The 22778-nt window shown below is 36.3% G+C and overlaps 1 long non-coding RNA gene across 2 annotated transcripts in view; it reads left to right on the plus strand.

The window, feature by feature from the left end:
* The window catches only part of LOC131382952 (uncharacterized), a 51460-nt gene that overhangs the window by 26276 nt on the left and 2406 nt on the right, over nucleotides 1-22778 (plus strand). The window lies entirely within an intron of this gene.

The following is a 22778-nucleotide window of genomic DNA, read 5'->3' on the forward strand; positions in this document are numbered from 1 at the left end:
TTAACATAGAGTTAATGGTGGCTTATCTCATTTAGTTCACTGCAATAGTTCATGTTAGATTACAAAGATGAAAAAAAGGCACAGGAAGCCCTCAAAGTCAAGGTGTTTAAATATAACAGGTGTTTCAAATACATCTGTCCAATAAGACCTGTTCCTTCAAAGATCGAATAATTCCCATCATTTGTTTTGTTTATTGATTTATACTTCAGTTCTTTTATCTACTTGAAATTTTTTCTTCCCCCCTCTTTACTCTTTTTCATTTCTAAGGCTCATCCCCAAACTTTTCTCATCTGTAAAATTAGCATTTTTGAATCTTAGAAGGTTCTGAGGTTCTTCCTGACTTTCTCCTAAAACTTCCCAAGGTGTTCTCTCATCACGAAGTTGTGACTGATGTGAAGCCTTTATGTGCAAGCACTGTGCCTCACGCCACAAGCTCAAGGCTCCAGGCAGTTTAGGTCTCTTCCTGGACTCACCACAGAACTGCCTCTGCTCCTCACTGGCAGCAGCTTCTTTCTCAGGCTTTTGTACCCGTTCATGTGCTTGCGTCCTGTTTGCCTATTTGCTTTCCAGACTTTTGAGGAAAACACGCTGTATTATCTCCCTGGACATTTCAAAGAAACATTCAAATATAAGGGAAGGGAATGCTTTAGTTATTAAATCTGGCAGGAAATCAGTTTGGCAGAGATTTAGCAGTAGTTTGTGTCACTGAATGTATCTGAAATAGTAAAATTGAATTTATTTGGAATTCTTCCATTATTTAAAAGTTTTGAAATTCAAGTGAAATGGAGTTTTCCTCAATTACTCCCAATTAGTAATGTTTAGTTTCATGTATAAACTATATACACATGCATTACCAAAGGATAATAAATTCTGTGGGCTTTTCATTGCTTCCTTGTCATGAGATTTTGTTATAAGAAACACTGTGTTTTTCTCCCTCCTAGCCTGAAGGGAAAGACTTGACTGCAAGTTGTTTTATTCAAAAGAATAACAGCCCTTTGAACTCAGCAGGGAGGAGCAGGTGTTATTATGAACATTCCATTCTCTTACCTTTTCATCCTCTAAGTTATAGATCTGTCTGTGTTTACATGTTGATTGGTAGAGTTTGAGGCAGTTATATCGGAATTGGATGGGTGTTTGTGGCTCAAGTATTTGAAATATAAAGTAAGTGTTTCCTTATAGATTCCCTGCCTACTTCTAAAAATTAAAATAGGACAAGATACAATAAACAAAGGGGTTAAATAAGACTACTAAACAAGGGTAAAGAAGCAAGAATTCGATGATGTCCTAGCATGTCCAGCTAGGAGAGATGGGGATTTAAATACCAGGGAGCTGACACTCTGCCAGGTGAGGTTGTTTAAAGAGCTAAGTAGAAAAAGGCAGGATGATCCACCTGGGATGCTTTCTCCCCCTTTAAATGGATAATGTCTGCCATCTCAGCCTGAAAGTTACTTTCTTAGAAGAGACTTTCTTATACCCCCAGACAAAGTCAGGCTTACCTCTTAAATATTCTCCTAGCATTATTTCTCTTTATTTTATAGAAGTCTTTATAGAATTCTACACTGATATGTGTGACTATTGGATTAATATCAGTATGATCCTCTAGAGTATGAGAATGTGCCTGTCTTCTTTATTGTATTTCCATTGTGTTGCCAAGCATCAAGATTGGCAAAAGGAAAAGCAAGGTAATTGTTGAATAAATGCTATTGAATGAATGTGGGGAAAAAATAAAGAATGGGGGAGCAGAGATACTTAAAAAGAATCCCATGAGTGAAGCAAAGTCAAGCCAGAAAAAAAAATTAGCAAGGAACAACTCCAATTACAAAAGTGGGATTGAATATGTAAGAAGAGAAAATCAAAGGTCCAGGATGAGTAGATTTGAATAGAAGCAAACACAAGGCCTGGCGTGATGGCTCACGCCTGTAATCCTAGCACTTTGGGAGGCCAAGGCAGGTGGATCACCTGAGGTCAGGAGTTCAAGACTAGCTTGGCCAACATGGTGAAACCCTGTCTCTATGAGAAATACAAAAATTAGCCAGGCATGTTGGTGGGCACCTGTAATCCCAGCAACTCTGGAGGCTGAGGCAGGAGAGTCGCTTGAACCAGGGAGGTGGAAGTTGCAGTGAGCCGAGATTCCATGGAACTCTGTCTTGCTTGTTTATAACTCCAGCTTGTTGTACACTGTGGGATTGTTTGGTTCAGTGGCTTAAGTCAGCATGTACAATACAGTGGGGTAAAAATCAGAAATAAAGACTATGGGAACCTTGTCCACAACTGAATACAAGATTTACTTGTACATTATTAATAGTCAAGGAAAAGAAGAAAGTATAATGAATTCCAGGCAAAAATATAGTAGCAAATTCTAGAGAAATTTACTGTTGATGTATATAGCAGGAAGAGAGGAAACTAAAAAATAGTTATTCTTAGACTGTAGACCCAACAAATCACAACTCAGCCTTCCTCTCCCACTGCAAAAAGCAAAGTGTAGAAATATTGGTTACATCTCATAAAGAATGGCTGTTAATGCCTCAGGAGAGAAAATGCTTATGTTGCAGGGAGAATTCATAGGAAAGTCCTTATAATCAAGTCATTAAAGTGATGTTATAATTAACCATTTTATATATGTATAAATGGGCATTGGACATTGAAGCAGAGACTGGCTGCTGTCCATTTACAAAAGGGACTGAGTGCCCTACAGTGAACTGAAAGGATGAGAGAATCAAGATACACAAATTTCTTCCAAAGACAGTGGACCATTTTAGGGGGAAGGAGCCAGACTAAGAACTTCAAGGTGAACAGCTCCTTTATTCTTTCCATACAAATGCTCCATGGATGAATGTCAAGAATCCTCACAGAATTGAGTTGCCCTATAGAGGGAGCCACTTTGATGTCTTCTGGGCCTTCATCTGAAAGAGACAGGGTTTCAATGCCTGGCTCTGCAGGCCCATTTTATTGAAGATGACACAGGTCTAAATGGATGTGACACATATCTCTGGAAGAATTTAAAAGGAGCTGTGACCTACAGTTCCATGAGAATTAGTAGCGGCTCACTTTGTAATGGTTATTGTGACTTTATTTCTGCCCCTGCCTAAAGGTTAACTTACCCATAATTGTCAAATATTTTCTTTTCTGAAACTATTATTTTAATGACATTTTATCTTCATACTACATGCCAAAGGGCATATGTGCTATCTACAGGCATTATGATAGTTGCTCTTCTCAACGATCATATGGAAAAAGCATTATTATTCTCTTGTACAGATGAGAATCCTAAGTTTACAGACACGCTATTGCTTTATCCATGACTTCACACTTAATGTGACACAGAGCTGGGATTCAAGCTCACTTCTTTGTTTGAAGTTATTTCCAACAGACCATTCTGGCTCTCCCAGACATGCATTTATATTCAAGACAAACCAAAACATAACATTTGGCTTACACTGAATCATTTGTCTTTTGGCACTGTGATTATGTAGCATTTATAAACTCTCTGTCCAGTCAGGCAAAAACTTGCACTTCTGTGCTTTGATTTAGTGCACTGGGTCCCACTATCAAAGTTACTAGGCTTGCAAATGGTCATAATCTGAGTCTAGATTTCTAGGTTTATGCTTCTAAATCACTTGGGAGAGAAAACAGTTAGTGTTAGAAAAGGAACCAGAGGTAAGACGGGCTGAATAGCCATCACACATCAATGAGAAATGAAGTGGTTTGATTTTAGTGTGGACTGTAAATAAAACACACACACACACACACACACACACACACAGAAGATTAAGCTAGGATGTAACTGATTTAAATAGGTATCCTCCAGGAAAACATTAAATATCATAATGGCTGTTATATAAAAATTGAAAATTTTTGACACAGTGTAACTTACTCTTTTGGTAAAGTAATGTTTAGAAATAAAATAATTTATAGCCAGCCGTAATGGCATGCACCTGTAGTCCTGCTACTCAGGAGGCCGAGGCAGGATAATTGCTTGAACCTGGGAGGCGGAGGTTGTAGTGAGCCAAGATCGTGCCACTGCACTCCAGCCTGGGTGACAGAGTGAGACTCTGTCTCCAAAAAAAGAAATAAAATAATTTAACTATAATTTCAGTTTTCAAAAACATATGACTACAAAGTATAATGCAGTCTTCAAAACTTCTATAGGCAGAATCCAATTTAAACTATAAAAATCACATTTTTGATCAGAGGAAAATCTTTGTTTTCCATATGGCTCAAGGGTATTTTTAATAAGAATTTGCTGTATACTTCAGATTTTTCTATAGTGCTACATGAATACAATGCTTGTGGATGAATTGCATATATCATACGTAGTCTTCACTCAGGAGATAGTCTGTCTCCTGAGACCTCTAAATCCCTAAGAATTTGAAGGCAAGTTGTGTCCCATTGAAGTCTGTTTGTTTCCTATCATGTTAAGTCATATTTGATTTACATTGAAATTTTCACCTGGAACTTGGATATTTGTAGAGATAAAGTAGGCATATTTAGAGTTTTTATTCCTTTATCTTTCAACGGACCTATTTTAAAGGGTAACAATAATACCAAATGTAAATAAACATAAGCAAAACATTAATTTGGCACTTTTTGTTTATATAGGCATTTGTTTTTTCTGTGAGCCACAAACATGTGTATCCAATGGGCCTTTCCCACTCAATCTTCCCCAAACCAAATTCATAAACTCATCACCATCCAGAACCTGTATTCTCAGAGATGGCACCATCATATATTCAGTACATCAAATCAGAATTCTAGTAGTCATATTTAATGTCTTTCTTCCCCTTATCCTTGATATCTAGCTTATTGCCCTTGGAACCCAATTTGTCCTTGAAATATAAAAATCTTCTCTGATGTGGCAGGAGAAGAGGGAGCAAGGACAGGGAGAAGACCTTGACTCCCTCCCTAAGAGCTGCCTTCTGTGGTTAATGCTTACTACATTTACCTAACAAAGCATGAATACACTTTATGCACATTTGAAATAACACTATATAAAATGGTAATAAAATCTTAATTTATGCACAAAATGTGAAGTAATGTGAATCTAATAAAATTAACAATTCACTAAGAATTGTACAATTACAAACCTGAAAAATTGAGTGAACTGTAAGTTGTATTTATCCCACTGCAACATGGCAGGGCCGTTTTCGTTGCTAAAGAAATCTACCTATGATCTTTACCTCATTTATTCTTACATTATGTGATTTTTAATTAATAGGAAGGCAGGAAAGCATTTTTCCCTTAAAATGTGGCAGCATTGTAATTGTGTATTTGTGAGAAAGACCTTTTTTTCAGCTAGCATGAAAATCTTCAATGGCATTTTTTTATTTGGTAGTAAAGCCTTCTGGTAAAATTTTGTTCCATCTTTAAGTCTTCTTTATAAGCCAAATCTTTAACATGAAAACAAAACAAACACACAAAAAAACAATAGGGAGAAGGACAGGGAAGAAACAGGGAAAATTATATGATGCAACACAGCTTGTAATTCCCTGCACATTTGTTATTTGGGAATTTATTTGAACTAGGCTTTCTTGAGCATTTAAAATGGCATTTTGGTGTTGTTTCTGGCTGAGTTAAAATTTATGCTTAGCATTTAGTTGCTGCAGTTTCACACAATGGGGATCTGGCAATCAGGTACTCTTAACAGGCTTATTATTGGGAGTTTTAATCAGATTTTGAATGTTAAAGGAACCTCAATTTGGCTTTATAGGGTATCTGAGAAAAATGTACTTATTTCCACTTCTTAGTTCCTATAACTATGCTTTTTTATTTTTATTTTTTGTAATTGATGCTGTATGGTCAGATATTCAATTTGCATATGGGTTGCATCCATTGAATCTCATTATGAATTGATCAAGCTTGGCTTCATAGATATCTTCACAAATGTAGAAAGCCAATTGTGTCCCTCATCTCTCATACAAATAATTATCTGGTTGTCAGATCATTCTACCTTTTCTTTCATTTTCCAATAGGAACTCATAGAACCACCTCATCCACTCCTTGGGCTCTGGTGGCCTATCTGACCTGCACTTAACATTATCTATGTTGACCTAAATCTGTAAGTCTGTCTTATGATCTGTCATGGGAGGCATCACTCACCTTCTATATTTTGGTCCTTAATGCTCTTTATATCTTTTTATTATTCATAGCTGAGTAGTGGGGAAAAGATAACTACACCGGGTTGCATAATATGCAGATAATTCTAATTAAACCATCAACTTCCGTTTTGGAAATATAAAGTTTTTTCTGAAAATAAAAGGAAGTTATAATACATACTTTAAAAAATGTAAATTTCAAAAACCAGTAAATGGAATTGTTTGTGACATCAAAATAGCAAAAAAGTATCAACTAATTAGCTCCATTTCATATCATATAAAGAATATTAAATTAGGTAGCTTTTCTCCAGTAATGATTACAACATGTTAGTAACTCTTTGAATCCCTTAGTATTATTATTTCATTAATATTGACATTAACCATGTAAAATAAAAATTATAATTACCTCCACCTTACAGTCAAGGTGGTTGAAACAGAGAGATTTTAATAAATCATCATGAAGCTACAGGTAGTTGAGCCAGGGTCTTCCATCAAAGCAGTATGGCTCCAGAATCATGTGTTAAGCTGATTCCCTGCAAGTGGCAAATAAATATGTTAGTACTAGTCCAGGTTGTGTGATCTTTGAGAAAATCCTCATGTGCCCTGTGTCCAAGTATTCTCATTGTTCAATTCCCATCTATGAGCGAGAACATGCAGTGTTTGGTTTTCTGTCCTTGGCGATAGTTTGCTCGGGGAACATCACACACCAGGGCCTGTCATGGGGTGGGGGAATGGGGAAGGGATAGCATTAGGAGAAATACATAATGTAAAAGATGAATTAATGGGTGCAGCAAACCAACACGGCACATGTATACATATGTAACAAACCTGCAGGTTGTGCACATGTACCCTAGAACTTAAAGTATAATAATTTAAAAAATCCTCATGTGTTCTCTCAGTCCACATTAGCTTTCATATCTTGAAAATGTAAAAGTTCTTTGAAGCTTTAATTCTTCCCTTTTTCCACAATGTTCCCTTTTCCAACACATTATTTTTCTTGTTTCTTCATACTAAACCATTACTATCATAGGGTCAGATAACCTAGAATATTTGAGTGCACACCAACAGACAACTAGTTAGGGAGAGAAAGAGGCTGGGAGAAAAAAGGGAAGATCCTAGCAAGGCTGTATCACACACAGAAAAAGGATTTAGTCAAACTGGTAGGGGAAATGGGAGTGTAACACTGGTCTAGAATTTGTTCCAACCCTAAACAAGGGGAGCTGAGCTTTCTTAGTTTCACTCTGGTCAGTTAAGTATGAGGGCACCTCTGGTAGGAATGTAAACTCCTGGATAATTCAGGTTTTCTGCATGTCCAGCCAAGAAGGCTCTGACTGCCTGAGGGTGGTTTCCAAGGAGAGTGGCAATGAATGACAAAGAAAGCACATAGAAGCCAGAAGAGGATCCCACAGAAATGCTAAGAGAGTTCCCAGAGGATTCCGACAGAGAACCAGCAGTGTCTGCCATGATTACCTAATATTTATTTAAGAACAAAATTCTAAATATTTACTAATAATTTTGATTTACTAAAATTCTAAATGTTTATTAAGTAGAAAAAGTATAAATATATTTGAAATTAAGCTATACTTTTGCAATGCTTTTCATCATTAATATGGAAAATGGAAAGAAATACAAATAAGATAGGTACAATCAATTCACAAAAGAGGAAATACAATTAGTAAACATAGAGAGAGAAAGGTGATTAGGTCAAAATTATCAGAGAAACTCAAATGAAAAGAAATGCTACTTTTTATCTATTGCATTTGTAAAAACAAAAAGAATAAGAGAGAAAGAAATAAAGGAAGGAAAGAAAAAAAGAAAACATCCACTGTTTATATAAAAATGTGGTGAATAGAACAATATTTTCCATTCTTGGGAATATAGTGTAAGAAATACTTTCTTAAAAGTTTCATATAAGAATATGCTATGAAGAAACTGAGACTTGCTTTTATTATAGACCTATGGGACTGTGATTCATGATTAACTTAACCACTGTTTGTCAAATTACTTGTTTAAAAATAAATTAATAAGAAAAATGTTCAGGGAGAAAAAAAGCGGAAGGAAAGACAAAAAAGAATCCATATATGTCTACAACAATACTGTTTTTTTTTTTTTTTTAAAAGCCTATGCTTAGCCTGTTTCTGCGCCAGGAAGCAGTTCAGCTCCACTGCTCTGTTCACACCCTGTGCTTAAAGCCCTGTCTCTCGGTCTGCTTAGCTTAACTGCTATTCGAATTCTTGTTAAGCTCCTGCCTTCTGGAACTCTTCAGTCACATTGGCTTTCAGTTTTAGGTTCACAAATATAGAGTACCTATGTGCCAGTGTGATAAATCCATTAAGGGGAAGGTGGGAAAGAATTTGTTTATAATCACAACCAAATACAGCCACTTCTAACTCTTAAAGAGACCCAAAGAGTTTTCTCCTGCAATAGTATATATTTTTTTTAAATATGAAAACATGTGGATGGGTCACTAGGGTTTGGATAAGTGGCTAAGAAAACTGAGAAAAGGAGAAGAACAGACTTGCCCTAAATAATAAAGCAAGAAGAGTGTGGATTTTCCATGAGCAACACAGTAAGAGTGGAAGAGAGCTCCCACTTAGACTGGGTGGAACAACATAACAAGCAGGAACTTTAGAGAAAGCGGGAGAGAGAAATGCCCTGTAGAGGCGATGGCTTACAAACTTTTTTTTTTTAAGGTTTTTTTCTTTATTGGTGGTAAAATATACATAGTATAAAATTTACATTTCAACCATTTTTAAATATACAATTCAGTGGCATCAAGTACATTCGCAATATTTTGCAACCATCCATCTCTGTCCATTTCCAGAAGTTTTTCATCATCGCAAATAAAAACTTGATACCCATTAAACAATAACTCCTGTCTTTCCTCCCCTAATTTCCGGGTAACGTCTGTTATACTCTCTGTCTTTATGATTATGTAGTCCAACTTGACCCAGCCATACCAATGTTTTCAGTTGTTACCTATTATGACTAAATCCACAAGCATTCTTTAAAAAAGCCTTGCAAAAGTGTTTTCATTTCTATTAGGGAAGTACTTTCTTCAACCACAAGAAATGGAACTAGAAGTCAATAGCTACAACATGAATTAACTTTGAAAATATTATGCCAAATGAAATAAGAGAGGACAATGTGACAAACATTGTATGATTCTATTTATGAGGTTCCTAGAATAGTCATAATCATAAATACAGACTTTTAAGAACAGATATATCTAAAAGTTTGTTTCAAAGTTATCTGCCTTTATTAAGTGCTGTGATGTATTTTCTTCCATTACCATCAAACCATCTGTAAAGAGACCTACACCTACAGCCTGGAGAGGATATACAGGAGGTAACATTCTTCTTGCTTGTGAATATGTCAAGTACAGCCACAGGGCTCCATGCTCAGAAGACAGCAGCGTCAGCTTAAGGTCCAGTGTGCTGCTGAGCCCTCCATAAACATGACACAAACCTTTTTGCCCACATTGACTAAAAGGAAGTTATCCTTACAAATGGGAGAGGAGGGAAAAGTTATGTTACAGGAAAGTTGCATAATTTAGTCCTAGTGGGAATGTATGTAGTTGGTACCACCTCTGCTAAAAAACAAAAATAAAGTAGATATCAGGCTTTCCATGTTTACCATATTTGTAGGAATCCTTCCTGGTAGCCTCACCATTGTTTCTCAAATGTAAAATGCATGCAAATTATAGGAGGTGGTGAGCAGGTTGTTGAACTGCAGATTCTGATTCAGTAGGTGTAGGGCAGGACCTGAGATTTGCTACTTTACAAAAGTTCCCAGGGGAGTTTTTCAGATATGAATGAGATAATACATATATAAAGTGTCTATATGTAACAGGTATTTAACAAACAATATTATTCATATTTTTAAAAACAATCTACATTCAGGTAAGGATGTTTGGCCTTATAATATTCCTTTCTCTTCTGAAGACACTTCAGTTCCATAACTATTCAACAAATTTTTCCACATACATATAATTTCATAATCATCAATACGATATATTTCTAGAATATTTCCCACAAGCAATAAGAAACACTATACCCATGAGGAATCACTCCTCATTCTTCCCTTACCCCAGTCCCTGGAAACTATTAATCTGCATTCTATCTCTGTGAATTTGCCTTTTCTGGTCATTTCGTATAAATGGAATTTTTAAATATATAGTCTTTTGAGCCTGGCTTTTTCTCACTTAGTATAAAGTTTTCAAGGTTCATCTATAATGCAATATTTATCAATATTCCATTCCTTTTTATGACTGAACAATATTGCATTATATGAATATTCCATATTTTGTGTATTCATAATTTGATTGGTATTTTTGATTATCTCTATTTTTCAGCCATTATTAACAACACCACTGTAAACATCTATGTAAGGCCTGGAGCAGTGGCTCATGCCTGTAATCCCAGCACTTTGGGAGGTTGAGGCAGGCAGATCACGAGGTCAGGAGATCGAGACCATTTTGGTTAACATGGTGAAACCCCATCTCTACTAAAAATACAAAATACCAGCTGGGTGTGGTGGCACGTACCTGTAGCCCTAGCTACTTGGGAGGCTGAGGCAGGACAATCGCTTGAACCCAGGAGGCAGAGGTTTCAGTGAGCTGAGATGGCGCCACTGCACTCCAGCCTGGGTGACAGAGTGAGACTCCATTTCAAAAAAAAAAAAAAACTATGTAAAAGTTTTTGTGTGGGTGTGATGTGTTTTCATTTATCTTGGTTATATACCAGTGACCAGAACTACTAGATCACAAAATAATTCCATGTTTAACTTTTTGTGGAGCTGCCAAACTGTTTTCCAAAGCAGGTGCACAATTTAACCTTGCTACCAACAATGCATGAGGGTTCCAATTTCTTCAAATCCTTGCTGACACTTATTATTGCCTTTTTAAAACTTAGTCATCCTGGTGAGTATGAAATGATTTTTCATTGTAGTTATGATTTGAATTTCCCCAGTGACCACTGAGCATCTTTTCATGTTCTTGTTGGCCAGTTGTATAACCCCCATATATGTGGGGGATTCTTTAGGAGAAATGTCTATTGAAATTCCCTGCCAATTTTATACATGGGTGGTTTGTTTTTTTATTGTTGTGTTGTAATAGTTCTGAATACTGTACTTTTTCCTACACTTTTATCAGATATATGTTTTTTAATATTCTTCTGCCATTCAGTGATGGGTTTTTTTGTTTGCTTGCTTGTTACTTTCTTCATAGTGTCCTTTAAAACACACGAGGGCATGTCTAGTAAAGCCATAGAAATCCCATGTGTAGAAGACAGCAACATCCATTTAAGGTCCACTATGCTGCTGGACCTTATATTATTCTATGCATTACATTGTAATGAAGTGCAATTTATCTGCTTTTTCTTTGTTGTTTGTTCTTTAGTTGCCATATCAAATAAACCATTGCCTAATCTAAGGTAACAAAAATTTACACATACGTTTTCTCAAAGAGTTTAATAGCTTTATCTCTTATATTTAGATCCTTGATCCATTTTGAGTTCCCTTTTGTACATGGTACAATGTCTATCGTCCACTTCATCTTTTGGCATGTAGTTAATCAAGTTTTCCTAACACCATTTGTTGAAAAGACTATTCTGGCCTCATTGAATAGTCTTGGCATCTTGTGGAAAACCAACTGCTGTAAATTTTGGATATATTTCTGGTCGCTTAATTGTATTCCATTGATTCATGTCTATTCTTATGCTAATGACAGACAGATAGTCATGATTAATACAGCTTTATGGTAAATTTTGAAATCAAGAAGTGTGAGTCCTCCAAATTTGTTCTTTCTCAGGATTGTTTTGGCTTTTCTATATCTCTAGAATTTCCAAGTGAATTTTAAGATTAGCTTGTCATTTTCTGGGTGAAAAAGCAAAGTGAGCTTGTATTTAGATAAAGATTGCATTGAATCTGTCCATTAGTTTGTCATTTAAACAATATTAATTATTTCAACTCATCAGGACTGGGTTTCTCCTCTAATCGCTTTCAATGATTCTGTAGTTTTCAGTGTACTAATCTTACACTTCTTGTGTAAAATTTATTTCTAAATATTTTATTGTTTAATGATTTTGTAAATGAAATTTTCTTAATATTCTTTCAAATTTTTCATCACAAGTGGTATAGAAAGAAAACCGATTTTGTATATTAATTTTATACCCTGCAAGTTTGTTAAACTATGTTAAGCTAGTTTATTTGCTCTAATTTTTATGTTTCTTAGTTTTGTTTCATTTTTGTGGATTATTTAAGATTTTTTATATGCAAAATCAGATGATCCACACATAGCAATAGTTTTACTTCCTCCTTACTAATTAAGGTGTCTTTTAGTATATTTTCTTGCCTAATTGCTCTGACTAGACTATCCAGTACAATGTTGATTATACATTAAGTTAGAGCAGACATTCTTGTCTTACTCCTGATTTTCAGAGGGAGGCTTTAAGTCTTTCACTATGATGCATGATATCAGCCATGGTTTTTTCCTAAAGGCCCATTATCAGGATGAAAAATTATCTTCCATTGCTAGTTTGTTGAGTGTTTTTTCTTATCATGAAAAGGTTTTGAATTTTGTCAATGCTTTTCCTGCATCTGTTGAGATAACCATGTGGTTCTTGTATTTTATTCTGTTAATATAATGCATTACATTAACCGATTTTTGGATATAAAACCAATCTTCCATTCCTGAGATTAATTCACGTGAACATAGTATACAATCCTTTTTACATGTTACTGAATTTGATTTGCTAGTACTGTGTTGAGGATGTTTGCATCTACATTCATAATGGGTGTTGGTATGTAGTTTTATTTTCTTGTGATGAATCAGGATGATACTAACTTCATAAATGAGTTAAGAATTATTCCCTCCTTTATTTTTTCGAGAGTTTATGAGGAACTGGTGCTAATACGTCTTTAAATGTTTGGTAGACTAAAAGAGAGAAGCTGTCTACTTCTGGACTTTGTATTGTGGGAAATTTTTTGACTGCTAATTCAACTTCTTAGTTATAGGTCTACTCAAATTTTCAATTTCTTCTTAAGCCAGATTCAATAGTTTGTGTCTTCCTAGGAATTTGTTTGTTTAATCAAGATTATCTAATTTGTTATCACAAACCGTTCATAGTATTCCCTTAAAGTTTGTCTGTCTGTCTGCCTATCTATCTATCTATCTATCTATCTATCTATCTATCTATCTATCTATCTATCTTGTACTAAGGTTCCTTTTTTATTCATTATTTTAATAAGTTGAGTACTCTCTTCATCTTCATCAGACTAGATAAAGCTTTATCAATTTTGTTGATCTTTTCAAAGAATAAGTTTTTTGTTTCATTAATTTTGTATTTTGTTTCTATTTTCTATTTCATTAATTTCCACTCTACTTACTATACCATCCTTCTGCTTGTGTGGGGGATTTTTTGCACTTGGCAAGAATATATATTCTTTTCTTGTTAGTGGAGTGTCGTATATAGACATATCTAAAAGATATTGCTGCTTTGATTCCAGACCACCACAACAAAGTAAAATATTTCAATAAGCAAGCCACATGAATTTTTTAGTTTCCCAATGCATATAAAAGTTATGTTTATACTATACTATAGTCTATTAAATGTGCAATAGCATTATGTCTAAAACATAATGTATGCATCATAATTTAAAAATATTGCATTGCAAAAAAATGCTAATGATCATCTGAGCCTTCAGCTATTCATAGTCTTTTTGCTGGTGAAGGGTCTTGCTCCAATTATGATGGCTGTTGACTGATCAGGGTGGTGCTTGCTGAAGGCTGCACCTGCAACTTTCAGTTGCTTCCTCCACTGAAATCTTGAGCCTTTCAAAGTCATCCATGAGAGCTGGAATCAACTTTTTCCAAACTCCTGTTAATGTTTATATTTTGACCTCCTCCCATTAATCATGAATTCTCTGAATGATATCTAGACTGGTGAATCCTTTCCAGAAGATTTTTAATTTATTTATCTCAGGTTCATCAGAGGAATCACTATCTATGGCAGCTGTAGCCTCATGAAATGTATTTCTTAAATAATAAGACTTGAAAGTTAAATTACTCCTTGGCTGACTGCAGAATGAATGGGTTTGGAAATCTCTTAAAATAAGACAATAAAATTTGCCACATCATCAGCTCTTCATTTCACAAAAGATTTCTCTACCATGTGGTGCTGTTTGACAGCATTGACCCACAGTATAAAGTCTTCCAAAATTGGAGTCAGTTCTCTCAAACCCTGATACCATTTATCAATTAAGTTTATATAATATTCTACTTCCTTTGTTGTCATTTCAACATTGTTTGCAGCATCTTCATCAGGAGTAGATTCCATTCCCAAAAGCCACTTTCTTTTCTCATTCATAAGAGGAAATTTCTCATCCATTCAAGTTTTATTATAAGAGTGCAGCAATTCAGGCTCCACTTGTAATTCTAGTTCTCTTGCTATTTTTACTACATCTGCGGTTACTTCCTCCACTGAAATCTTGAGCCTTTCAAAGTCATCCATGAGAGCAGGAATTAACTTTTTCCAAACTGCTGTTAATGTTTATATTTTCACTTCCTCCCATTAATCATGAATTCTCTGAATGGTATCTAGACTGGTGAATCCTTTCTGGAAGATTTTTAATTTATTTATCTCAGGTTAATCAGAGGAATCACTATCTACGGCAGCTGTAGCCTCCTGAAATGTATTTCTTAAATAACAAGACTTGAAAGTTAAATTACTCCCCGGCTGACTGCAGAATGAATGTTGTGTTAGCAGGCATAAAAACAGCAATAATTTCCTTGTACATTTCCATCAGAGTTCTTTGGTAACAAGGTCAATGAGCAGCAATATTTTGAAAGGAATCTGTTTTTCTCAGCAGTAGGTCTCAACAGTGGACTTAAAATATTCAGTAAACCACACTGTAAGCAAACTGAGTGTCATCCAGTCTCTGTTGCTTTATTTATAGAGCACAGGAAGAGTAGATTTAGCATAATTCTTGAGGGCCCTAGGATTTCCAGAATGGTAAATAAGCATTGGCTTCAACTGAAAGACAACAGCTGCATTAGCCCCTAACAAGAGAGTCAACCTGTCTTTGAAGCTTTGAAAGTAGGGGTTGGCTTTTCCCCTCTAGCTGTGGAAGTCTTGGGTTACATCTCTTTCAATAAAAGGCTGTTTCATCTACATTGAAAATCTGTTATTTAGTGTAGCCACTTTCATCAATGATCTTAGCTATATCTTTTGGATAACTTGTTGTAGCTTTTACATAAGCACTTGCTGCTTCACCTTGCACTTTTATGTTATGGAGACAACTTCGTTCCATAAACTTCATGAACCAACCTCTGTGAGTGGTTACTCTAGATTAGGCCTTAGCTCAAGAGGATGTTGTAGCAAGTTTGATCTTCTATCCAGACCTCTAAAACTTTCTTTATATCATCATTAAAGCTGTTTCACTTTCTTATTATTTGTGTGTTCACCAGAGGAGCACATTTAATTTCCTTTAAAAACTTTCTCTTTGTATTCACAACTTGGCTTCTTTTGCACAAGAAGCCTAGTTTTCAGCCTGCCTGGCCTTTTTACATGCCTTTCCCAGCCAGCTTAATTATTTCTAGTTTTTTGTTTGTTCGTTTTTGTTTTTGTTTTTTGTTTTGTTTTGTTTTTTGAGATGGACTTTCACTCTTGTTGCCCATGTTGGAGTGCAATGGAGCAATCTCAGCTCACTGCAACCTCCACCTCCTGAGTTCAAGCAATTCTCCTGCCTCAGCCTCCTCAGTAGCTGATATTACAGGCATGTGCCACCATACCCCGCTAATTTTTTGTATTTAGTAGAGACAGGGTTTTACCATTTCAGTCAGTCTGGTCTCAAACTCCTGACCTCAGGTGATCCAACTGCCTGGGCCTCCTAAAGTGTTGAGATTACAGGCATGAGCCACTGTGCCCAGCCTTCAGCTTCTGATTTAAAGTGAGAGAGGTACCAATTTTCCTTTCACTTGAATACCTAGAGGCCATTATAAGGTTGTTCATTGACATACTTTCTATATTGTTGTGTCTCAGGAAATAGAGAGGGCCAAGGAAAGGAAAGACATGGTGGAATGGCCAGTTGGTAGAGTGGTAAGAACACACCCAACATTATTGATTAAATTCATTGTTTTGTCTAGGTGTAGTTCACCATGTCCCAGAACAAATGCTACAGTAACATCAAAGATCTCCCATCACAGATCACTGTAACAGATATAATAATAATAATTTTAAAAGTTTGAAATAGTGTAAAAATTACCAAAATGCAACAGAGACATGAAAAGAGCACATGCTGTTGGAAAAATAGTGCTAATAGATTTGATCCATGCAGTATTGCCATGAACCTTCAATTTGAAAAAGATGCAATATCCAAGAACCACAATTAAGCTAACTGCAATAAAATGAGGCATGTCTGTATATGTCTATTAGGTTTAGTTGGTTTTATTGTTCTTCAAGTGTCATATTTCTTTATTACTATCAAGTTCCTTTATTTATTATTAAAATTGGAGTATTGGAGTCTGCGAGTACTATTGTTCAATTGTCTGTTTCTCTTTTCAATTCTGAGTTTTTGCTTCATATATTTTTGAAATGCTGTTGTTAGGTGAATAATTATTTATAATTGTTATACATTCGTGATAAATTAGTCCTGTCTTCATCTTATAATGCTCTTTTTTTCTAGTAACAATTTCTGTCTTAATGTCTATTTTGTCTGATATTAGTATAGTTATTCCAGCTCTCTTTAGGTTTGCATGGTATTTCTTTTTGCATTCCTTTACTTTCAGTCTATTTGGGTCTTTGAATCTAAAGTGTGTCTCTTATAGAGAGGATATATTTTGAAATTTTAAAAAATCCATTCAACCAATTTCCACCTGCAGTGATTGATCCATTTACATTTAATGTAATTACTGATAAGATTTTCATCTGTCACATTGTTGTTTTCTATGTGTCTGCTTTCTTTTTTGTCCCTCTTTCTCCATTACTGCCTTCTTTTGTGTTATTTTATAGCAAACCATTTTAATTTTCCTGTTTCTTTTCACTATATATATTTTTGTGTTATATTCTTTTTTTTTTTTTTTTAGATGGAGTCTCGCTGTCTCCCAGGCTGGAGTGCAGTGGCACGATCTCCGCTCCCTGCAGGCTCTCTGCCTCTGGGGTTCACGCCATTTTCCTGCTGCAGCCTCCCGAGTAGCTGGGACTACAGGCGCCCGCCACCACGCCTGGCTAATTTTTTGTATTTTTAATAGAGACGGGGTTTCACCGTGTTAGCCAGGATGGTCTCGATCTCCTGACCTAGTGATCTGCCCGCCTGCCTCCCAAAGTGCTGGGATCACAGGCGTGAGCCACCACGCCTGGCCTTGTGTTTTATTCTTAAGGGTTGATCTAGGGTTTGTAATTAACATCTTAATGTATAACAACCTAGTTTTTATTAATACCAACATAATTTCAATTGTATAAAAACCTTTCCTCCACTTTCCTTCCATGGAGCTCTGTTACATCCCCACTGCTTTATGCTGTTATTGTTATATAAAAGGCATCTTTATACCTTATATGCCTATCAATGCAGATTTATAATTGTTGCTTTACATAGTTTTAAAAATGAGATTAAAAATGTTATAAGCAAAAATTACCTACCTGTGTAGTTACCGTTTTCTTTTCTTTTCTTTTTTAGACAGGGTCTCACTCTGTCACCCAGGCTAGAGTATAGTGGCATGGTCAGGGCTTACTGCAACCTTCACCTCCCCAGGCTCAGGTGATCCTCCCACCTCAGCCTTCCAAGTAGCTCGGACTACAGGCATGCACCACCATGCCTGGCTAATTATTTGGAATTTTTTTTTTTTTTTGTAGAGATGGGGTTTCACCATATTGCCCAGGCTGGTCTCAAACTCCTGGGCTCGAGTAATCTGCCTGGTTCAGCCTCCCGAAGTGCTGGGATTACGGGTATGAGATATCATGCCCAGCCACCTGTATAGTTATTGTTACCAGTGTTTTTAATTCATGTGCATTTAAGTTATTGTCTAGGGTCCCTTCATTTCAGCCTGAAGGACACTCTTTAGTATTTCCAGGTAAAGTGTGCAATTCAATGTTCTTGATTTTATTTACAGAGTTACATGAGCGTCTCCACAATCAATTTTAAACCACTTCATCACCCCAAAAAGAAGCTGTGTACTACTTAGTTATTACCACAAATTTTCTCATTTTGTCTTTTGACATATGGTATTTTTAACGTAAAATTTCGTATAGTCGAATATTTCTGTATTTTCTTTTTTCCCAGCATACAATACAGCATAAAGAACTAAAGTCATCATGCTGTACTGGAGAATCTCAGAACTTATTAATCTTATAATGTAAAGTTTGTACCCTTTGACCAATATCCCTGGCAACCATGATTCTAATTGCTGGTTCTAGGAGTTCAACTTCTTTAGATTCCACTTATAAATGAGATCACACACTATTTTTTTTTTCTGTGTGTGTCTTAGTTTCACTTAGCATAATGTCCTCCAGGTTCATTCATGTTATTGAAAATGGCAAGATTTCCTTCTTTCTTTTATATGACTGAATATAAACTTTATATATGTGGAATGAAATTCCATCATATGTATAATTTTTATCCATTCACCCAGTGGTTGACACTTAGCTTGATTCTTATCTTGGCCATTGTGAAAAATGCTGCATTGAACACAGGTGTGCAGAGATCTGTTCAAGATAATTATTTTATTTCTTTTGGATATATATCCAGAAGTAAGATTACTGAATCATATAGTAGTTCTTTTTTTTAATATTTTAAACAACCTTTATATTGTTTTCCGAAATGTCTGTACTAACTTACATTTTCACTAATATTGTACAAGGATTTACTTTTCTTCAAACTGTTGCCAACACCTATCTTTCATTTTTTAAAATGATACTAATTCAAACAGGTGTGAGATGATAGTTCATTGTGGTTTTAATTTGCATTCTCTTGACGATTCGTGATGTTGAGCATTTTTTCTTACACCTGTTAAGCATTTATATGTCTTTTGTTGAGAAATAGCTATTTAGATCCTTTGCCCATTTTTAATCTGGTCGTTTGTTTTCTTAATGTTGAGTTTTTTGAGTTCCTTATATATTTTGAAAATTGACTCCTTATCAGGTGTATGATATGCAAATATTTTCTCCCACTCTGTAGATTGTCCTTATACTCTGTTGATTGTTTCCTTTGCTTTGCAGAGCTTCTTAGTTTGGTGTAATCTCATTTATTAATTTTAGCTTCTGTTGCCTTTGCTCTTTGTGTTATCATCAAGAAATCATTGCCAAAACTAATGTCAGTTAACTTTCACCCTTTATTTTCTTCTAGGAGTCTTACAGCTCAGGTTTTACATCTCAGATTTTACTCCATTTTGACTTGTTTTTTCTGTGTGATATAAGAAAATAGTTGAATTTTATTCTTTTGCATGCAGATATCCAGTTTTCTCAACACCATTTACTGAGAGACTATTCTTTCCTTTTTGTGTATGCATTGTGCCCTTGTCAAAGATTGTTGGCCATCTATGCATCGGTTTATTTCTGAGCTCTTTTTTATAATTCATTATTATTATTTTTTGAGATGGAGTCTTGCTCTGTCACCAGGCTGGAGTGCAGTGGCACAATCTCGGCTCACTGCAACCTCCACCTCCCAAGTTCAAGTGATTCTCCTGCCTCAGCCTCCCAAGTAGCTGGGACTACAGGCCCCCGCCACCACGCCTGGCTAATTTTTGTATTTTTAGTAGAGACAGGGTTTCACCATGTTGGCCAGGATGGGTCTCAATCTCTTGACTTTGTGATCCACCTGCCTTAGCCTCCCAAAGTGCTGGGATTACAGGCGTGAGCCACTGTGCCCGGCCCTCTGAGCTCTTTATTTTGTTTCACAGGTCTATGTGTCTGCTTGTATGTCATTACCACTTGTTTTGATTATTATAGCTTTGTGATATAATTTGAAATCAGAGGTGGCACTGTTTCTCAGTTGTAGCTAGAAACACAGTCAGTGAGTCTGTAACCTGGGCATGGGCTCACCTTCATAAAGTGGCTTTTCTTGGTCTTGGTCTCCACCAGGGTTTCACAATCTTCTACCTGGATCCCTGAGCTTGCACAAAAGCATTCATCCATGGATGGCCGCCAAATTATTGTTGCTGTGTGAGATATGTGTGTAAAACCTCCTGTCCCACCATGTTATTTAATGTCAGCCTCCTTCATTTTTAAGGGATAATTTTACTGGATTTAAAATTCTTTGTTGAAAGTCTTTTTTTCTTCTAGTTCTTTGACTATGACATCCCACTGCCATCTGGTCTTAATGACCTTTATTACCTTAATGAAAAATCAGCTGTTAATTTTATTAAGGTTTACTTGTAAATGATACTTTGTTTCTTTCATCCTCCTTTCAAGATTCTTTGTCTTCTGTCAATTTGATTATAATGTATTTAGTTGTGGATCTTTTTGAGTTTTTCCTATTTGTAGGCTGTTGAGCATCTTGGGTTTGTAGATGTTTTTCATTAAATTTGGAATTTTTTGGCCATTATTTATGCAAATATTCTTTCTGCCTTCTTTTATTCTTTTTATTCTCCTCCTGGGAATCCCACAATCCCATTATGTCAATTTTAGTATGCTTCCTGTTGTCTCAAAGTCTCAGAGACTCTATTAATTTTTCTTCTTTCTTTTTTCTCTTCTTCAGACTGGATAGTTTCAGCTGATCTATCCTGAAGTTTGCTGACATTTTTCCTTCTGCCTGCTCAAATTTCTGTTAAGCCCTTATAGTGATTTTTTTTGTTTTAGTTTTTGTACTTTTCATCTCAAGAATTTTTATTTGGTTCTTTTTTATCATTTATACTTCTTTATTGATATTCTCTATTTGGTGAGACTTTATTCTCACACTTTCCTTTAGTCCTTTAGACATGGTTTCCTTTATGTCTCTGTATGTGTTTAGCATAGCTGATTTAAAGTTTTTGTCTAGTAAGTCCAACACATATGCTTTCTTAGAGAGTTTCTTTTGATTGCTTTTTTCCTGCATATGAATCAGGCTTTGTTCATTTGCAAACCTCATAATTTTTTGTTGTGAACCAGGCATTTTTAGAATATAATGTGACAACTCTGAAAATCAGATTCTTCTCCGCTCGCTAGGGCTTGTTGCTATTGTTGTCTGTTTTTGTTTGTTCATTTGTTTAATGACTTTCCCAGACAAATTATGTAAAATCCATATTCTTTGTCATATGTGGCCACTGAAGTTTTTGTTCAGTTAGTTTAGTGGCTAGTTAATGACTGGGCATAAATTTCCTTAAATACTTGAAGCCAGCAAGTCTCCCAATCTTTGCCTGGTGGTTCTGTATGTGTTAGACCACATTTTCAGTGCTCTGTGAGTTTACAACTCTCTCCCCCCTCACTTCCTGCTTACATAGAACCTCAAGGTCAGCCACAAATGAAAGCGTAGACCTTTGTTAGTTCTTCCCTGGGCATAAGCATAGCCTTATGCATGTGCATGATGCTCTATATTTTGAAAAACATGTTGGAGCTTTTCAAAACCCCCATGGACATCTCATTCCTAAACTTTTCCTTTTAAACTTTTTGCTTAGCTTAGTGTCTGCCCCAAATGTTGCCTACTGCTTCGGGTGTACACAAACTTAAAAAAATTCCTTCTAAATCTTACAAACACATGCCCCTGAGAGAAAGGACTTTTCATATTGGTGATTTCTGAGTCATATTAGGTAAACTCAGCCTTGTAATTAGCTTTTCTGGGGAACTGCTAATGGGTCAAATAATGACTATTTTTTGGGAATGAGGCTTTGAAAGAACTCCAACCCCATTCTGCCCCCTCCAGTCTGCTAGTTTTTACTGGTGATTGCAGAATATTGATTTCCAAGGCTACTGTGGAGCTGGAGAGAGAAGGATGAAAATAGTGTGTCCGGAATTGGTGGGTTATTGGTCTCACTGACTTCAAGAATGAAGCCGCGGATACTCACTGTCAGTGTTACAGTTCTTAAGGCGGTGCGTCTGGAGTTGTTCATTCCTCTGGGTGGGTTCGTGGTCTCGCTGGCTTCAGGATTGAAGCTGCAGACCTTCGCAGTGAGTGTTACAGCTCATAAAGGCAGTGGGGACCCAGAGAGTGAGCAGCAGCAAGATTTATTGCAAAGAGCGAAAGAACAAAGCTTCCACAGTGTGCAAGGGGACCCGAGCGGGTCGCCACTGCTGGCTCTGGCAGCCTGCTTTTATTCTCTTATCTGGCCCCATCCACATCCTGCTGATTGGTCCATTTTACAGAGAGCCAAGTGGTCTGTTTTGACAGGGTGCTGATTGGTGGATTGGTGCATTTACAATCCCCGAGCTAGACACAGAGGTTCTCCACTCCCCACTAGATTAGCTAGATACAGAGTGTGGACACAAAGGTTCTCCAAGTCCCCACCAGAGTAGCTAGATACAGAGTGTCGATTGGTGCATTCACAAACCCTGAGCTAGACACAGGGTGCTGATTGGTGTGTTTACAAACCTTGAGCTAGATACAGAGTGCCAATTGGTGTATTTACAATCCCCTAGCTAGACATAAAGGTTCTCCAAGTCCCCACCAGTCAGGAGCCCAGCTGGCTTCACCCAGTGGATCCTGCACTGGGGCCGCAGGTGGAGCTGCTTGCCAGTCCTGCGCCGTGCGCCCACACTCCTCAACCCTTGGGTGGTCAATGGG

The sequence above is a fragment of the Hylobates moloch genome, unplaced genomic scaffold (assembly GCF_009828535.3).
Source record: "Hylobates moloch isolate HMO894 unplaced genomic scaffold, HMol_V3 SCAFFOLD_3, whole genome shotgun sequence".
Classification (NCBI taxonomy): domain Eukaryota; kingdom Metazoa; phylum Chordata; class Mammalia; order Primates; family Hylobatidae; genus Hylobates; species Hylobates moloch.